The sequence below is a fragment of the Scyliorhinus torazame genome, chromosome 16 (assembly GCF_047496885.1).
Source record: "Scyliorhinus torazame isolate Kashiwa2021f chromosome 16, sScyTor2.1, whole genome shotgun sequence".
NCBI lineage: Eukaryota > Metazoa > Chordata > Chondrichthyes > Carcharhiniformes > Scyliorhinidae > Scyliorhinus > Scyliorhinus torazame.
Window position 1 is genome coordinate 184,959,456 of NC_092722.1, and position 20,591 is coordinate 184,980,046.

The 20,591-nt window shown below is 49.5% G+C and overlaps 1 protein-coding gene across 5 annotated transcripts in view; it reads left to right on the top strand.

The window, feature by feature from the left end:
• Nucleotides 1-20,591, top strand: part of LOC140393292 (metal transporter CNNM2-like) — a 288,505-nt gene that overhangs the window by 219,195 nt on the left and 48,719 nt on the right. The gene's annotated exons all lie outside the window — the stretch shown is intronic.

The following is a 20,591-nucleotide window of genomic DNA, read 5'->3' on the forward strand; positions in this document are numbered from 1 at the left end:
CGATTCGCACGGCGCCCCGGCGATTCTCCCACCCGGCGTGGGGGGGGGGGGGGGGAGAATAGCGCCCAATTACTGCTTAGTTATAACAAGGATAATAAAGAAATAGGCAGTAAATGGAGTTGGCTGACAAGCTAACTTAATATCTCTTTAACTGCCCCACCCTCTACTCACACACACAAACCATACAAACACAGAGGGGGAGAAGGGTGAAAATAATACGGGTGAAGGCCAAAAGAGTCCATGCTTCAAATGGTGGTTCGCAACATGCTTTCTTCACAGTATGCTTATGGATTAAAGTCTCTGGTTTACAGTCTACAATGATCCTCCATGCAGTTTAGCAATATCACTCTCAGACTCTCCTGGAGATGCCCCTTGCTTCACATCAATCTTAGCTTCCAGGCCTCTGTCTTTCCTGGAGAAACACAATGGGGGCGATTCTCCGATATTGAGGCCAAGTGTTCGCGCCGTCGTGAACGCCGTCGCGTTTCACGACGGCGCAAACAGGGCCCGGACACAACCTATTCTGGCCCCCACAGGGGGCTAGCACGGCGCTGGAGCGGTTCATGCCTCTCCAGCGTCCTTACACGGTGCCAAATGGGCGCCGTGCCAACCTGCGCATGCGCAGTTGGGGCAGTCCAATCCTGCGCATGCGCAGTTGGGCCTCGCCATCCTGCGCATGGTTGGTTCACACCAACCTTTTCTGTAGAGAGAGTTGGTTCTCACACTGGCCTTTTGGTGAGAATTAATAGGTCTTCTGTCTCAGCTGCCAAAACAAAACTGCAAGCTCCCTAGGTGTCTGAACCATTTCAGTAGGATCAGATCTAATCACCATCTGATACCGGGGAAAGCACAGCCTTTTAAGCCAATTCATTGTCCACCAGCCAAATCAATCAAACCAAGTCCCAGCCAATCTGTGTCATTGGTCAATCTCCAGTTTAAACCAGCACAGTCTTTTCTGAATTCTGTTTGAATTAAAGACCCAGGCCACTTTCCTTAAAGACACGTCTATTAATCATCCATAAATCAGAAAAGCAATAGCGAAAATAAAAGAAAGGGAATTAACAGGGACCAAAAACAAGAAGGAACAGGAGGGACCCTTACAATACCTGGATGACTGTTGGCCAGGCAGGATCTTCTGTGTAAAATCTTACTGGTTGTTCACTCGAATTTTCACATGATCCTCATAGTTTGTTTAATTAATTTGCACAAATTAAGTGGGACAACAGGTCTGTAGTTAGTGGTTCACATTTTGTTATCTTCATTGAATTAGGTGTTTTCAATCTACTGATACCTCCCCTGATTTTAGCGGCTTACAAATCTTTTCACTCGTGTGTTTCTTAAATTCTAAGTTAAATATCACCTAACTCTGGGGATTACTTGTTTCAAGTCCTTTTAACTTCTTTACAACTACTCTTAAACTGGTGGAGCTTTTGGAATTACTTATACTTTTTTTCTTGTGTGATATGTGGATGGTTATCTAGTTTGTTTTCTACACATGCTAATCCTCCATTGCATATCTTGCACCCATAGCAAAGTTGGATTTCCTCCCATTATTCCTTCTCCATTGACTTAGCTAAAGTAAAGTGTGACCTCTTTTTAACGGAGATTGTGAGATCACAGCTCTACTAACTGTGCTGTTTTAGATTAAAGTCAATTGTCTAAAACATGCATGGTGGCACAGTGGTTAGTAGTGACACCTCTCAGGGCCAGGGACCCGTGTTTAATTCTGGCCTTGTCTCTGTGGAGTTTGCATGTTCTTCCTGTGCCTGCGTGGGTTTTCTCTGGGTGCTCTGTATAACAACCTTCACGGAGCACATGCGGCTGGCTTGAATAGGAGCAGTGTGAGCTTTCACGCTAACTACGGGGCTATTACTATGTGTATATAAGGTTGGACAGATAGGAACTAACCTACAGAGAGAGAGAGAGAACCCGGTGAAGTCTAACCAGACCCCTTTGTAAATAGAACGTATTATAAATAAATTTCGTCTTTGTGTTACTCATCTCTTCGCCTTTATCAAACTCTGGTTTCCTCCCACATTCTAAAGATGAACAGGTTAGTGGATTGTCCATGCTAAATTGCCCCTTAGTGTCCAGCGACGTGCAGGTTCGGTTACAGAGATAGGGCTGGGGAGTGGACCTAGTTGAAGTGCTCTTTCTGAGGGTCGGTGCAGACTCGATGGGCCTCCTTCTCAACTGTAAGGATTCTATGATTCTCTGTTAAAGTACCAAGGATACTTTAAAGGTTTCATGCTCAATCCCCTTTTTAAAGAAAATAATGTAGAAAATGCGAGGAAAGCAACTTGCAGTATCTTGAAAATACCAATCCATACTCAATGGCCGTTTTTTAGAGGTGGAGCAATTTGAAAGGCCTGTTGAGTGTTATTATACCTAATGCTGTTAGGTAATTTGGACATTCTGAATTCTCCCTCCGTGTACCCGAACAAGCGCCGAAATGTGGCAACTAGGGGCTTTTCACAGTAACTTCATTGCAGTGTTAATGTAAGTCTACTTGTGACAATAAAGATTATTATCATTATTATTCCAAGGATCAGGCAGGTGTAAATGACAAAGTTGTCATGTTAAGAAATATTCAAGGTCTCAATTATTCTAGTGTCATTCCCAGTCATTTTCAGTGTAATATTTCTGTGCTTATATATAGAAAACATTTTAATCGCACCTTTCACAATCTAAGGGGTTTGAAACCAATTTGCAGTTAACGAATTATAGCCTGTATTTATCAAAGGAACACCTATATATTGATGGTGGCAGAAGGCTCGGAACAATGACAGACCTAATCGTGGTTTTGCTTTTTGCTATGTCTTCTGACTAAGGAAAAAAATTCAAAAACGCAGTGAAAAAATGGTCTGGTGATGAAATTAGATTTTCATTTACCAAAAATTATCATTTGTGATTTGAACTCTTCCCTTGAATCCTATTGGCCATAACAATAGTGTCAATTTATAGAGTTCATCACAGTGCCGAGGACCCGGGTTCGATCCCGGCCCTCCAGTCACTGTCCATGAGACGTTTGTACATTCTCCCTGTGTCTGCATGGGTCTCACCGCCACAACCCAAAGTTGTGCAGGGTAGGTGAATTGGCTATGCTAAAGTGCCCCTTAATTGGAAAAAAATAATTGGGTACTCTAAATTTATTTTTTAAATTTATAGAGTTCAAAAATTCTGTAGTGTCCAGCATAATTTGTTTGAAAACTGTAGAAAATGGTAACATTTGAATTCTTTTGAAGTGTATAGTGTTAAAATCCTGCAACTACCAATGACATAATGAACATGTTGGATGACGCTGAGTGCTTTGTTAACTGGTTTACTACACTGAGCTACCTACTTTGGTAAAGTACAGTATTTAACAAGTATTAGTAGAGAATTGGATTTCACTTTGGACTATTTTAAGACAGGCTTGCATTTATATAGTGCATTTCCCAATGTTCTAAAGTATTTTACAGCCAGTACTTTTGAGGTGTTTTAATCTAAGAAACACAGCAGCCAATTGACTACTAAAATGAAAGCAAAAACAGCAGGTGCTGGTAGTCTGAAATAAAACAAAGTGCTGGAAATACTCGTTTGGCAGCAACTGTGGAAAAGGAAACAGTTTGTTTTGAGTTGAATATGGTTTCTTTAGAACTGAAGAAGCCATATTCGTGTGATTCTGTGACTCTATTTCCCTCTCCCGAAATGCTGCCTGACCTGAAGAGTATTTTCAGCACTTTCTGCTTTTAAGCTGGTTGATCAGACCATCTGTCTTCGTAATGTTGGTTAAGGTGACTTACTGTGACGTTATGTAGGGGGAAGATGTGCATGAGGTGGCTCTCACTTGGGAACTATTCTTTTAGCCCTTTTTGCCCAGTTTCTGAGGCATTTTTGTTTAAAGACCCACTTGTTGAATGGAATAAGGTGCCTACATTGGGGAAATGCCCAGGAAGACCAGGGCGGTGGAGAAAAAGACAGAGGCAGCTTCTGTGAATCTGACCACTTCACTAACAGCCGAGATGCTTACCGTGGAATTTGAGAAGCAATGGCAGATAGTGTTGGGACAGTCGCTTGGCACTGGAGAAGAACAATGAAATGGTAAAGGCGCAAGGTGATGTGATACAAGGCATGGAGGTGTCTCTTTCGAGGCATTGTGACCAGATGACCTCTCTGGAAGTGGAGATGTCTCTGATGCCTGAGGCGTATAAAGTGTTGATGGCTAAAGTGAATGATTTGGAGAATCGTTCAAGGAGGCAAAATATCTGTGTTGTGGGTTGCCAGAGGGGATGGAAGGCCCAACTCCCAGAGTATTTTGCAAAGATATTTGGGAAGATGGTGGGAGAGGGTGGGGGACTCGCGTCCCCTGCCGAGCTGGATTGAGCCCACCGGACACTCTGATAGAAGCCTCGTCCCAACAAACCACCGCAAATCATAATCGTTACGTTTCACAGCTTCCAAGAAAAAGCGGGCCCTGAGATGGGCAAAGGAGCACCGTGATTACAAATGGGAAGGCAGAGCAGCAAGTGGCACAGTGGTTAGCACTGCAGCCTACGCCGCTGAGGACCCGGGTTCGAATCCCGGCCCTGGGTCGCTGTCCGTGTGGAGTTTGCACATTCTCCGCGAGTCTGCGTGGGTTTCACCCCCGCAACCCAAAGATGTAGGTTAGGTGGATTGGCCACGCTAAATTGCCCCTTAATTGGAAAAAAAAATAATTGAGTACTCTAAATTTATTTTAAAAATAAAATTAAATGGGAAGGCTACACCATCAGACTTTGTCAAAGCAGAGCTGGCAAATAAGCGGGCTGCATTCAACAAGGTCAAAACCTCTGTCTAAAAGTGAAGTCCAATTTGGGGTGGTGTTCCGGCGCTGCTAAGAATGACTTTTGAGGGGAAATTTTTTTTTTTTTTTTTTGATGCGTCAGAGGAGGCAGATTCTTTTGTTAAAAAAAGCATGGGCTGGGTGCGGGTTAAGGTTTTTGAGGTGGGGGATTGTTGAGGTTCCCTTTTCATGTTTGCATTTCTTTGTCCTTGTGTGGGTTGAATGTTTCGCAAGTTGGATTGGGATGGGGGTTTAATTTCAAGGGGGGTCCTTCCAGGGGCTCCTGGAGCTGGAAGGGGCCCATAGAGTGCTGGCGAGGAGGCCCAAGGCTAACTAGCCACCGCGGGCAGTGTTGGTGCGGTTTCATCGGTTCACTGATCGGGAGTGCGTACTCAGATGGGCCAAGAAAGAGAGGAGCAGCAAGTGGGAGAATGCGGAGGTTCGAGTATATCAGGACTGGAGCACGGAGGTGGCGAAGAAGAGGGCCGGGTAGAACCGGGCGAAGGCGGTGCTGCACAGGAAGGGGGTGAAGTTTGGCATGCTGCAACCGGCACCATTATTTTGTGTCCCCGGAGGAGGCGTGGGCCTTTGTTCAGGCCGAGAAGCTGGACACAAACTGAGGGTCGGAATGGGGGGTCGGGCGTGGGGATGGTCGGGGATTGCTGTTTTTGTGTAACATTTTGAGGGGGGGGTTCTTTGTTCTTGTTCAGTTTGGTTCGGTGTGGGTGGTTAGGGTGGGTTGGACACTGTTTTGGTTGGGTCTGTCGGGTGGGCTCTTGGAGGGGGGCAAGTAAACAGAGTAGGGGTGGATGGCCGGTAGGGGGGATGGGGCCCCGCGGGGGAGGGGGAGGCCTGAGTCGGGGGTGAGGGGACTGGTCCTGTAAAAGGAGCTGCGACAGAGGAGGCGGGGCCGGGCAGGTGGAAAGCGCGGGCTTTTTCCCGCGCTGAAGGCTGGAGGGGGCCGGGGTGGGAAGCGTGGGTTTTTTCCCGCACTTGGGATGGAAGGGGGAGGCGGAGAGCCTGTTGGTGGGTAATGGAGGGGGAGGGGAAGTCCCACAATGGGAGGAGTCGAAGGAGAGGCTGGAGCGGCCGGGGTCAGCAGGAGTCAGCTGACTTGCGGGAGTGCAATGGGGGGAGCAATGCAGCTAGGAGGGGTCTTAGCTGGGGGTGGGGGGTGGGGGGGGACTAGGTTGCTGCTGGTATGGTCAAGGGGGAGCTGGAGCGAGTAGAGGGTGTTGGGACGGGGGTCTGCCGGCATGGGGAATGGGCCGGGCATGGGGCACGGGCGCGTGTCTGGCCGAGGAGGGGTTATGGCTAGTCGGCGGGGGAGGGGGGTGGGTAGCCCCCTGATCCGGCTGATTGCCTGGAACGTAAGGGGGCTGAACGGGCCAGTTAAGCGGGCCCGGGTGTTCGCACACCTGAAGGAGCTGAAGGCGGATGTGGTCATGCTCCAGGAGCCACACCTGTAGGTGGCAGACCAGGTAAGATTGAGGAAGGGGTGGGTAGGTCAGGTGTTTCACTCTGGGCTGGATGCCAAAAATCAGGGGGTGGCGATCTTGGTGGGAAAGAGGGTGTCGTTCGAGGCGTTGAGCATTGTGATAGACAATGGCGGCAGGTACGTAATGGTAAGTGGTAAGCTGCAAGGGGAAACGTGTACGGCCCGAACTGGGACGGTGCGGGTTTTATGTGGCGTATGTTGGGTCGGATCCCGGACTTGGAAGTGGGGGGCCTGATAATGGGGGGGGGGACTTTAATACGGTGTTGGATCCGGCACTGGATCGCTCCAGGTCTAAGACGGGTAGGAGGCCGGTGGCGGCTAAAGTGCTGAGGGGGTTTATGGACCAGATGGGAGGGGTGGACCCTTGGAGATTTGCAAGGCCGGGGGCTGGGGAATTTTAATTCTTCTCGCACATTCATAAGGCCTATTCCCGGATCGACTTTTTTGTTATGAGCAGGGCGCAGATTGCGAAAGTAGAGGATATTGAGTATTCGGCGATAGCCATTTCGGATCACGCCCCGCATTGGGTAGACTTAGAGCTGGGGGAGGAGAGGGACCAGCGCTCGTTGTGGCGCTTGGAGGTGGGGCTGTTGGCGGACAAAGAGGTGAGCGAGCGGGTCCGAAGAAGCATAGAGAGATACCTGGAGGCCAACGATAACAGGGAGGTCCAAGTGGGGATTGTCTGGGAGGCGCTGAAGTCGGTGGTTAGGGGAGAGCTGATCTCCATTAGGGCCCACAAGGAGAGGAGAGGGAGAGGCTGGTGGGGGAGATGGTGAGGGTAGACAGGAGGTATGCGGAGGTGCCGGAGGAGGGGCCTGCAGGCCGAATTCGACCTGTTGACTACCAGGAAGGTGGAGGCGCAGTGGAGAAAGGCCCATGGGGCGATTTATGAATATGGGGAAAAGGCAAGTCGGATGCTGGCACATCAGCTTCGGAAGCGGGATGCAGCTAGGGAGCTTGGGGGAATTAAGGGGGGGGGGCGGAGAGAGTGCGGTGCGGAGTGGGGTTGGCATCAATGGGGTCTTCAGGGACTTTTATGAGGAAATGTATCGGTTCGAGCCCCCACTGGAGGAGGGAGGGATGGGCCGTTTTCTGGACCAACTGAAGTTCCCGAAGGTGGAGGAGGGACTGGTGGCGGGATTAGGGGCCCCGATTGGGTTGGAGGAGCTGGCCAAAGGGATAGGGAGCATGCAGGCGGGGAAGGCACCGGCGCCGGATGGTTTCCCGGTTGAATTTTACAAAAAATATGTGGACCTGTTGGGCCCTTTGCTGGTTAGGACCTTCAATGAGGCAAGGGAGGGGCTTTGCTCCCGACGATGTCCCGGGCACTGATCTCCTTGATCCTGAAGCGGGACAAGGATCCCCTGCAGTGTGGGTCTTACAGGCCGATTTCATTGTTAAATGTAGATGCCAAGGTGCTGGCGAAGGTCTTAGCCACGAGAATTGAGGATTGTGTGCCGCAGGTCATCCACGAAGACCAGATGGGGTTCGTGAATGGGAGGCAGTTGAACGCGAATAGGCGGAGGCTCCTGAAAGTTATTATGATGCCGGCGAGGAGGGGGGAGGCGGAGATAGGGTAGAGTGTTGGTACTTGTGGGTGGTGCTGAAGAGGTTCAGGTTTGGGGAGGGGTTCGTCAGGTGGGTTAGGCTGTTGTACGAGGTCCCGATGGCGAGTGTGGCCACGAACAAGAGGAGGTCTGAGTACTTTCGGTTGCATCGAGGGACGAGGCAGGGGTGTCCCTTGTCCCCCCCCTGCTCTTCGTGCTGGCGATTGAACCCCTGGCTATGGCACTGAGGGAGTCGAGGAACTGGAGGGGGCTGGTGCGGGGTGGGGAGGAGCATAGGGTTTCGACTTGCTGCTATATGTGGCGGACCCGGTGGGGGGGAATGCCGGAGGTAATGAGGATCCTCAGGGAGTTCGGGGATTTCTCAGGGTACAAGCTCAACATGGGGAAGAGCGAGTTGTTTGTGGTTCACCCAGGGAACGAGGAGAGGGGGATTGGCGAGCTCCCGTTTAAAAGGGCGGAGAGGAGCTTCAGGTATTTGGGGGTCCAGGTGGCCAAGAGCTGGGGGGCCCTGCATCAAATTAATTTCACAAGGTTGGTGGAGCAAATGGAGGAGGAGTTTAAGAGGTGGGACACGTTGCCGCTGTCCCTGGCGGGTAGGGTGCAGTGCAGTCAGTCAAGATGACGGTGCTCCCAAGGTTTTTGTTCCTGTTCCAATGCCTCCCCATTCTTATCCCGAAGGCCTTCTTTAGGCGGGTCAACAGGAGTATAACGGGGTTTGTGTGGGCGAGAGGGACTCCGAGTGTGAGAAGGGTGTTCCTGGAGCGGAGTAGGGATTGGGGGTGTGGGGAGGGCTGGCGCTGCCCAACCTCTGTGGGTACTACTGGGCCGCCAATGCGGCGATGGTGCGCAAGTGGGTGATTGGGGGGGGGGAAGAGGCTGGAGACGGCGTCTTGTGAGGGTACGAGTCGAGGTGCTGGCAATGGCGCCGCTCCCACCAATGAGGTATACTACGAGCCCGGTGGTGGCGGCTGCCCTCAAAATTTGGGGCAATGAAGGCGCCACAGGGGGGGAGTGGGGGCCTCGGTGTGGACCCCGATACGGGGGAACCATCGGTTTGTCCCAGGGGGAATAGATGGAGGGTTTTTGGGGTGGCACAGGGCAGGGATAAGAAGGTTGGGGGACCTGTTTGTGGATGGGAAGTTCGCGAGCCTGGGTGAGCTGGAGGAGAAGTACGGGCTTCCCCCAGGAAACGCCTTTAGATACCTACAGGTAAGGGCGTTTGCCAGGCTGCAAGTGGTGGAATTCCCGCTGCTGCTGCCACGCACGGTACAGGACAGGGTGCTCTCGGGGGCGTGGGTTGGAGAGGGGAAGACCTCGGCAACATACCAGGTGATGCAGGAGGAGGAGAAGGCCTCGATGGAGGTGCTGAAAGGTAAGTGGGAGGAGGAGTTGGGGGGAGGAGATTGAGGAGGGGATGTGGGCAGATGCCCTAGGGAGGGTGAACTCTTCCTCTTCGTGCGCGAGGCTGAGCCTCATACAGTTTAAGGTGCTGCACAGGGCACACATGACCGGGACAAGGATGAGCCGTTTTTTGGGGGGTGAGGACAGGTGTGTTAGGTGCTCAGGAAGCCCAGCAAACCACACCCATATTTTCTGGGCATGCCCTGCGCTGGAGGAATTTTGGAAAGGCGTAGCGAGGATGGTGTTGAGGGTGGTAGGATCCAGGGTCAAACCGGGCTGGGGGCTCGCAATATTTGGGGTTGCAGAGCAGCAGGGAGTGCAGGAGGCGAAAGAGGCCGGTATTCTGGCCTTTGCGTCCCAGGTAGCCCGGCGAAGTATTCTTCTTCAGTGGAAGGATGCGAGGCCCCCAAGCGTGGAATCCTGGATCAGCGGTATGGTGGGTTTATTAAATTGGAGAGGGTGAAATTTGACTTCAGGGGATCGGTGCAAGGGTTCTTCAGGCAGTGGCAACCGTTCTTGGACTTCCTGGCAGAACGGTAGACAATGGTCAGCAGCAGCAGCAGCAACCCGGAGGGGGGAGTTCTATTTTATTTTTGTTTGTCTATATTGGGGCATCTGAGGGGGTGTATATATTTGCTATGTGTTTCGGCGGGTGTTAATATATTTATGTATAGGGGGAGGGGGCACTGGGTTGTTTTGTTTTGTATTTAATTCTATTGGGTTCCTTTTACATTTTGTTGTTGATATTTTGTGAAAACTTTAATAAAAATTATTTTTAAAAAAATTATGCTGGCTGTCTTTCTGAGGCAGCGGGAATTATAGATAGAGTCAATGGACGGGAGGCTGGTTTGCGTGATGGACTGGGCTACATTCACGACCTTTTGTAGTTTCCTGCGGTCTTGGGCAGAGCAGGCTCCATACCAAGCTGTGATTCAACCAGAAAGAATGTGGTGCGCTGGAGGTGACTGCTGGTCATTACATTAGTTTTGTTTTCGATAATGAGCTGAGTGTTTTGGTTCTGTTTGGGGTTAGGTTTATTAGAAGTAGGTTTTAGTAGTTTTCGTTCGCCGTACTGTTTTTTGTATGTTTTTGTGTGGTATTGTTTGAAGGCCGAATGTCCCAGTGACGAGATTGAGGGTATTTGCTCACCGTAAAAGTTTGAATGTTGATGTGCTGTTTCTGCAGGAGACTCATTTTTTAAAATAATCTTTATTAGTCTCACAAGTAGGCTCGCATTAACACTGTAATGAAGTTACTGTGAAAATCCCCTAGTCGCCGCACTCCGGCGCCCGGTCAGTTACACTGAGGGGGAATTCAGAATGTCCAATTCACCTAACAAACACGTCTTTCAGGACTTGAGAGAGGAAACCGGAGCACCCGGAGGAAACCCACGCAGACATGGGGAGAACGTGCAGACTCCGTCCAGACAGTGACCCAAGCTGGGAATCAAACCCGGGTCCCTGGTGCTGTAAAGCACCAGTGCTAACCACTGTGCTACCGTGTCGCCCATTGCAAGTCAGAGACCAGACAAGTTTGCGGAAGAGGTGTGTTGGACAGATTTTTCATTCTGACTTTGATGGTAGGGCCCAGGGTATGGTAATTTGTATCACTAAAAGGTTCAATGTTCTGCCTCTCTGATCTTGGCGCACCCCAATAATAGACATGTTATTGTTTGTGGGTTTTGGCGGGTACCTCGGTGGTCCTGCTTAATGTCTACGGTCCAAACTGGGACAATATGGGTTTTATTAACAAGCTGCTTGCCACCAAATGCTGGCACAGCCTGCGATGCCCACGTCCCATGAATGAATTTTTTTTAAAAACTGCCCAATCAAACTTCAGTTCTGTTTCTTCCTTGGTAGCTGGATTTGTGAGGATCTAACCAGAATTATGGGGATATGATTAACACTTTCTAGATAAGATTGGTCATTCAGTGTCACTCCTGACTTGTTTGGCTTAATGTCTAAAGCTATGTATTTAAAGGCTTCGGAAGCTGACTTTCCACCTTGAATTCCTTCTTTAACTTCTTGATTACCCCCTTACTCACATTCAACAGTCTCAACAGTCCCTCCCCCACTGGAAATTATAAACATGTATGATGAAAATTCCAACTAGTTTCTCCTAAGGTACCAGTAGAACATTTCAGGGTCCACCTTTAACTGAACAAAACCTATTTTCAACAAGATAGACCTCACGGAAAAACACCAGACTCTTGATGCATCATTCATTTCATAAACACATATTGTTCAATTACCAGAGCTTTCCTTCTAAGCCACCAACTTCTTTGGGCAGTTTAAAAAAAAAAAATCTCTTTGAAACTTCCCCCACTTATAAAAAAGAAGCCTTTATGTCCATAGATTTGCATTCCCAGGTGTACAATGCCAAAATAGCCCAAAGAAATGCTCAACCTTCTTTTCCCTGCAGTAGATGAGTTCACCCTGATATCCTGATCCCCTAAGCTCTCGTCAAATCCTCAGGCTACTAATCTTGCCTTATATGTGCTGTCTGAGAGTACCTTTTCTGTACAAATCCATCAGTGAAATAAAGCTGACTTATGTGCCTCAGTAGATACTCCAATGTTCTTCAACTTTCTACCTCTTTCCGTTTTGCTTTCTTTATTAGCTTATTTTCCAGTTTAATAATAATCGCTTATTGTCACAAGTAGGCTTCAATGAAGTTACTGTGAAAAACCCCTAGTCGCCAGATTCCGGCGCCTGTTCGGGGAGGCCGGTACGGGAATTGAACCCGCGCTGCTGCCTTGTTCTGCATTACAAGTCAGCTGTTTAGCCCACTGTGCTAAACCAGCCCCGGCTGGTTTATCAGTACTGGCAGCTACTAAAATCTCTCAGTCATGAGAACTTCTATTGAGCTTGCTCTCAAGGCCTTATTCTCGTTAAGCTACAGCCTCTGCTTAAATCCGTGTCCCTTTCTGGACTATTCTTTATGGTGCCACGGCCACTTTCTGGTTCAGTGTCAGAACTGATGCTCCGCTTTTTGGGTTTTCCCAATTTTGCCAATCCATAGATCTTTCCTCTTGTCTATCTTCCTGCACATTTAACCTGTTTCTGTATTTTCCAGAGGTTTTCCCAGCTCGCCCTATTATAGTAGCCTCCCTCCACACACTAGTCCCTTCTGGCATGTATATTATCTTTGGGCCCACTTTAGGGAATTGCCCTTTTGAACAAATATCATCATCCTGTGCCTCAATATTACTCTGTTCAAAGTCTGTCAACCTTGTGTCTCCTGTCACCTGCTCCCCCTGACTACCTAGTGTGTGTATATGTGAAGTGCATAGTGCCTCCTCACTTTCTATTTGCTGTTCAGGACCTGTGAATGTATATAGTCAGTACCAATCAACTGTGAAGATTATACCCGAACACTTTGATTACAGTGTTGTAACATTACCACGTTCCCATTACTCCCTATTACTCCCTTACCACTCTTTTTTTGGCTTTCCCTTTTATAATATACCATTACTCCTTGCTGAAATTATCCATGATGGCCTTAATCAGTGCTGTAGGGCTTGCCAAATTCTCTCCGAAACCTCAGCTTTAATGAAAGTTTTTCTGCCTGTATGCAAGGAATTCAGGTGAGCAAAAAAGTAGAACTAATGCTAGTCCCTTCTAAAGCAGGGGAAGCATCTGATAGCATGGAAGGCAACTTTGGATTTCGTCCTTTACACCAACCTGTATGGACTGTACCATGTACCCACTTAAAATGGCCAACTCCCGATTCAAAATGGCGAACGGCAAAGGCCGATGGGAAAGTCAGCCAACAAGACACAAACGAGCAGCTGCAGGTTGGCTGCGTATTTACCTCTGGAAAGGCCAGACAAGATCGATATCAGCAACCATCAGCATAACAAAACAACAGCCATCTGCATACTAATGAGCAATCCCCAGGAACAATAAGTAACATTTAGACACACAAAGCAAAGCCAGACTCTTCGGCGCCATCAGAAGCCTACACAAAGGGAGGTGAACGACCACCTCAAGACCACCCATCGATCAGGGAACCGCTCCAGCATTGGAGAAAATCGAACCAAGCGATTGGGACAAAGTCCAATCACTTGGGACCAGGTACAGGGTCCGCCCCGAAAGGCGGGAAGCCCCTGGGGACTATAAGAATTGAGCCCCAAGTTCAAGTCGCTCGCTTCCACTGCTCTCTGCTCTTCTCCACCTCTTCTCCAGCTCTTCAGCAGCTGGTCAGAACTGTAAGTCTTACTTCAACGCTCGCTAGGAGATAGGCGCTCCTAGCTGTCAATCTGTACCAACTTCGAATCCTGCAGGCTCAGAACCCGAACAAAAGGCCATTTGTTTCCCTGACCTGGTGGGCCAGTTCCAAGTTAAGTATAGGCCTGTTAGTTGTAGAAGTAGCTTAGACGTAGAATTTATGCATGAGTAGTGATTACTGTGAATAATAAATGTGCTTTGATTTAAATCTTACTAATCGGTGTATTGGATTATTGATCATTACTCGGACTTGAACCACGTGGCGGTATCATAAAGGTAGCTGGCGACTCGAGCAAAGGTGATAAAACAGAGCAATTAAACTAAGGCAAAATTAGCAACATTATTTGCCGACATCCTGACGGGACACGATCTAGAAGTGGAAAACCACTCCGGGAGAACCCAGAATTTGAATTAGAGATCCAATTCGGAACAGAAAACCACAAGTGTTCAAGCAGTTCTGATCAATACTCATAAATTCGGAAGTGGGTGTGCATGCGTAACTAACAGGGCGATAAGGTAACACTGATAGATTTTATGTTGCGACAAAACTGTCGGAAGTTTGTATTTCGGAAAGTAGCGAAAGCCGTACCCGTATTTACAGCACCGCCTTAATACCCCTGTCCCAAATTTGAAGAGCAGCATTCGGATTAATACCCCGTCCCAAAATTTGAAGAGCAGCATTCGGATAGGAAAGAAGGCAATGCAGCGCCTCATGAACCCTGAGGAATTTGCGGTCGCAGCGACCAGCAGCAGTAGAGTGGGACAATGTCCCATTTGGGAGGAAGAGATCAGGAAATATCTCAAAGGGAAAGGATGGGCCCTTTGGAATGAATTCTGTGACAACGAGGAATCAGGCCCCGGGAGTATGGGACATGTTTGGTGGGAGAACCTGAGCGAGATCCACAAAAAGAGCTTAGGGAAAGCTCACAAGCCGATGACAATCATGTCCTGCTTGGCACAATTGCGGGACACAGAGGAGGTCGCTAGGACGCTCCGGAAAGAAGTTGAGGGCATACATTGAATGAGTAAGGTCGATGTAAGCGAGGTAGAAAAGGAGAATTTGGAATTGAGAAGGAAGTTGGCAGCAAATGATGTAGAGGTGGAGGATGCCAAAAGGGCCCACCAGTCTTGTCTGGCGCACTTAAGCAGCTTCCAGTCTCAATACGAAAAGGCCTATCAGGCCACGCAACGTGCAGTCCTGGTACGTGAGGAAACGGAAAAACAGGTAGAGGCATTACAGAAACAGTGTAGTGACCTCAAGGCAGCATTAAGAGCACTCCATGCTGCCACCACAGAACAAAGACAAAGCGCGCTAGATCACGCAAAGTGCCGGAAGCAGATTGCAGAGCTTCAATCGCTGCTTTCTGTTCAGAAAGGTTTCCAGGAAACTTTTGGAGAAAAATTAGATCAGGAAGACGGCCCTGATTGGGAAGAATTGAATGAAACAGCGCAGAGATATGTTCAGGGAACATGTGCGCAGGGAAAGCCACAAAAGAGAAAAGCGCCCCAACCCCCACACAGCAGATAGTTCAGGCTCCAATGAACCCTGTAACCACCCACCGCACAGCCACATCGGACGATGGGGAATTTCTATACTCCACCCCCCTAACAGTGACCCAACTACGGGACGCGTGCGATAAGATCACACCGTTCCTCCCCACCTCAGACCCCCACCATTTCTTTGCCACAGTTAAGCATCAGGCGACCATGTACGGCCTGGATGAGCGAGAGCATGTAAAGCTCACAGTTTTAAGTTTAGATCCTTCAGTAGCAGCAGCCCTTCCCGACCCACAGAATGTAGGAGGCACCCTTGCAGAAATGCATACCGCGATCCTGGATCGGGTATAACCGGGGTGACCCCGTAGATGGCCTCAACAAATGTAGGCAAAAGAAATCCGAGCACCCCACATCGTTTGCTGGACTCCTGTGGATCCACTTTGCAGCAGTCTTTGGAGACTTAGACCGCGCCCATTTGTCCCCAGACAACATGGACAAATGGACCCGAACCCTTATCAACCATGCCACAGAAACAGGACAGAAAGCCTGCGCGAGTTATGATCCCTCAGAGGAGGCCCATAACGAGAAGTGGGTAGTGAAAAGATTGTCCCGCACTTGGGAGCAATCGGTTCAAAGTAAACCCGCATTTAAGAATGCCGAGGAAAAGCAGGCCGGCGCAGATATGCAGGCAGTAAAGACAACACACCAGAACCCCGCATGGGTGAATGAGGGAAAGAACAGCCCCCCCACCCAAGTTTCAGGAGTGTTACAACTGCGGACAGTTGGGACACTTGGCAAGAGAGTGCAATGCCCCTAAAAAGCCACAGAGAGCCCAGCAGACGGGCACTCTGAGTAAGAAAAAGACAGAGCCCATTCATAGCGTTAGCGCCCGTTCGGATCAGACGGACTTGACCGGAACGGACTGACGGTGTACGGGCTCCCCCAGTTGGGTCTGCGACACCCTTTGGGATAGGTCCGGACGACCGGTAGTTGCAGCGAAAATTCGGGGACAGCCCATCGAATTTCTCTGGGACACAGGAGGGTCCCGCACCATGATAAATTCCTCCATCCTGTTTCAAAAAGACACGTGGCCCACTACAGCCACTATCACGCTCAGCGGCTTTACAGGCCACCCACAGCGGGGACACATCACAGCCCCTGTACCCATTCAAATCGGTACCATCACCACCAAGCACCCCGTGGTTTTAGTTGACCTGCCCCACACAGCAGACCACATTCTGGGAATCGATTTCATGAATTCCCACAATCTTTCATTCGATCCAGTCAACCAGTGTGTCTGGAAGATGGCAAAATCCTCAAGAGCCCACGCAACGCTCAACATAGGAGAATACGCGAACAAAATTAGCGCAGTAGGCAAATTTTGGTTCAACCCGACCACGCTTAGTACGGACAAGCAGGTTAGGGCAGTTCTGCAAAAGAACAGGGCAGCATTCGCGACCCACAAGCACGAATGTGGACAGATGACTGGCTCCGTACAAATAACAGGACCTGACCCGAGACCCCAAAAACAGTACGGATTCCCCCAAGAGGCAGAGGGAGAAATCTCAAAGGTAATAGAAAGCTTATTAGAGCAGGGCGTACTTAGATCAGTAGCCTCCACTAATAATGCCCCGATTTGGCCAGTGAGAAAGCCCGATGGATCATGGCGACTGACCATTGATTACCGGGAACTCAACAAAATCACCCCCGCAGCAGCCCCCACAGTAGCAACATGTCCCGAGACCATGCTCAAGCAGGGACTCAATTCCCAATTCTTTATGGTTTTGGACGTCAGTAATGGATTCTGGTCCATTCCATTGGCAAAGGCGTGCCAGTACAAATTTGCCTTCACCTTTAAAGCACAGCAGTACACGTGGACATGCCTGCCACAAGGCTTCCACAACTCCCCCTCCATTTTTCACCGACAGCTGGCAAATGGTTTAGCCAAATTTTCTCACCCCGAAGATGTAGACGACCTACTACAGCAGGCAGACACCAAGGACATTGAGCTTCTGTCCGAACTCCTGGAACTATTACACTCAATCGGTTGTAAAGTCAACCCCAAAAAGGTCCAGATTTTGGAAGAAAAAGTGATATAATTGGGAACAATTATCACACATGGTAAACGCGAGATCGAGCATAAAAGGATTGACTCGATTGCTAAATTGCCCCTTCCCCAGAATGTTTCAGCCCTCCGGTCGTTTTTAGGACTGGTTGGCTACTGCCGAAACCACATTGACAGTTTCACCAGCAAGGCAGCGCCCCTCTCAGACCTCCTAAAGAAAGGAGCTGTGAAGCAATTGTGCTAACCACCATGCTACCGTGCTGCCCACGCACTACAAGTTCCAGACCCGCTTTCCCCTTACGCCATAGAGGTAGCGACCACAGACCGCACCCTTTCAGCCGTGCTCCTCCAGGAACGGCACGACCAGTTAAGGCCCGTAGCCTACGCCTCCAGAATTTTAGATGCTGTGGAGCAGGGATTTTCAGCCTGTGAGAGGCACCTGCTCGCAGTATTTTGGGCAGTGCAGTATTTTTCATATATTACCGGACTGAACCCCATTACAACTCTCACCGAACCCCCCCCCCCCCCCAACTTTTACTGGACGGACGACTCAAGGATGGCACAGTAAGCCAGATTAGAGCAGCCAGATGGACCCTTCTCTTGCAGGGATGGGACATCACTGTGAAAAGGACAAAGGCGCACACCTATTTAGCCGACAACTTACAGTAACCCGGAACCCCCCATGAATGCGAAATGATCTCTCCACACCACAACACAGGCCCCTTTATTGCTAAGACACCCCCCAGAAAGATAAGTAGTTCAACCCAGAGCCCCCAGCACACAGACATACCCCCCAGAAAGATAAGTAGTTCAACCCAGAGCCCCCAGCACACAGACATGTGTGAGCCCATAAAGATCTATGTGAATGGATCTTCCACAGTCTTGGATGGGAAGCGCATAACAGGTTGCGGTATATATGTCAGGGACGCACCCTTGAGGAAATATCGTTAAAACTTCCAGGCCACTTCGGCGCGCAGGCAGCAGAGCTTGCAGCCATCGCGTATACAGTGGAACACCCAGATTCCTTCCCCAGCCCAGCAGACATATACTCGGACAGCCTCTATGTCTGCAATAGCCTCACGGAATTTCTGCCCCTGTGGAAAGCAAGAGGATTTGTTTCCGCAGACGGGAAACCCCTCCCCTCAGCCCCATTGCTCCGTCACATTTTAGAGAGAGCCCAGAACACGACTGTTGAGATAATCAAAGTCCGCAGTCACCATCGTTCCTCCCCACCCCTGGAAATGTGATAGCCAACGCACTGGCTAAAGCAGGTTCCAGACATGGATATTTTTGGACACCCCCCGAAGGCGCACCAGTGAGTGCAGTTCAGGTCTCACAGACAAAGATCGAGGATCTAGTGGAGGCCCAGAAGCAGGACAGCAATCTCAGGGAGATTGTAAAAGGAAACTATCCAGCACCCTATGAGAGGTTCAAAAATGCACTGACCACACATGAAGGTGTGGTGTTAAAAGACACCCTTTATGTGGTTCCTGAACAGGACAGGAATCAACTGATTTGTTTGTTCCATGACGGTCATGGACATCAGGGAATCAATTCCACTACAGCCCATCTCAAGCAGCTTTGCTGGTGGCCGAATTTAAAGGAAGATGTGAACCATTACATCGAGAATTGTCTTATCTGTGCCCAGAATAATCCGGACAGATATGCCAAAAAGGCTCAACTCAGCCACACCCGACCCGTTAATGGCCCCTGGACTAACCTCCAGATTGATTTTATAGGACCATTGCCCCCTTGCAGGAATGGCTATAAATATGTACTTGTGGTAATTGACACATTGACAAAATGGGTGGAAGCATTCCCAGCCCGCACAAACACTGCAAAAACCACAGCCAAGATTTTGACCCACCACATCTTTACAAGATGGGGACTCCCCCGCAGCATTGAATCCGACCAAGGCTCCCATTTTACGGGACATGTCATGCAGAACTTCGTCACGATATTTGGCATCACCCAAAAATTCCACATAGCATACCACCCACAGTCGAGTGGTATCGTGGAGCGCATGAATCGGACCCTAAAATCCTCCCTCAGAAAAATGGTCCAGCAGAACAACACCACTTGGGACTCAGTTCTCCCTTTTCGCTGATGTTTTTGCGTCACACAATTTCTACTTCCACAGGTTACACCCCACACACCCTCATGACCGGACGCCCCATGAAAGGCACAGAATTTTTATTAGGTTTAGACTTGACCAGCCCCGAAGTGATGGCCCTCACACACGAGAAAGCAGTACAGCAATTAGTTGAAAATGTTAAAACGGCTCAGCTAGCAGCCGCAGTAAAATTGGGCACCAGAAAGAAACAGAGCAAGGCTTGTTTCGACAAGACAGTGCATGCGACTGAGTACAGTATAGGACAGCAAGTTATGCTCTCTGTATATAACCACAGCACATTCCTGTCACCAAAATACTCGGGTCCGTACTCCATTGCGGATAAAGTAAGCCCTTCCGTATATAAGATAAAATATCCCAACGGTAAGACTGCGTGGTTCCATATAAACCAGCTGAAGGCATATGGAACACAGTTGAACCACGCACACCACGTCATGCTCGACGCAGCACACCACGCCCCACCCACAGCCAACGTAACCCTACCATCCCCCAACACGTCCAGCCCAGCCACGGACTCGACCTCGACTCCACCCCCGAAATATACACTCCGCCCCGGAACACCCACCGAGTGCAGCAGCAGAGACAGCGACTGTGACTCGGACGATAGCCACAGCACGCCTCCCTACTATCCCCATGCAACAGGCCCCACACCCAGCGATTCCGACTACGATCCAAGTGATCCCTTCATGATCACTTTCCTAAATAAACCCCACCACTGACCAACGAACTACCATGACGACCCCGATTCTGTCCCAACACAACTAGACACCAACTATTGGCACCGAGACAACTCTGGAGAAGATGACGACCTGGGGTCTGACTCCCAAACCGAGAACCCCTTTGCGACCCTGTTCGTAACCGAGAACTGAGGTGTCCAAATGATGTTTAAAAGGAACCGCTCGGGAGAAGTGGTGTCCTTTCTGATGGAACCTGCAGAATGTTTTATGTTGTTTGTACGTTTGTTAAATGTTGTTTGTCAGACAGGAAAAAAAAATTCCCACTGCCCCACGCCTATTCGGCCGAAACCTCTGAGAACTTGTCCGCACGCCTTTTCAGCAGAAACCTCTGAGGACTTGTCTGCAGAGACTGGTTAAGGAACCAGATGCCCATTCATAACTGCCCTTCTGGTTCGAGGGAAGAACCACTACGGCAGCCCCACCACGATGACTACATTTCTTGCCCGTTCTTGTCGGTTGCTCAGGCAGTGGAGAAACGGCTTGGGACCCGCCCTGCCTGGGAACCCCCCTCTGGTCAACTACGCTCGGGTAGGGGAGACACGGCATTGGTAGCCGTCCTACCTGGGGACTCCATCCAACTTTTACCCGTCGCGGCCCATACGCACCTCATTTTGGCACTTTTCGTTCAAAATGTTTTGTTTTGTTTTAGGTAACCTTTAGG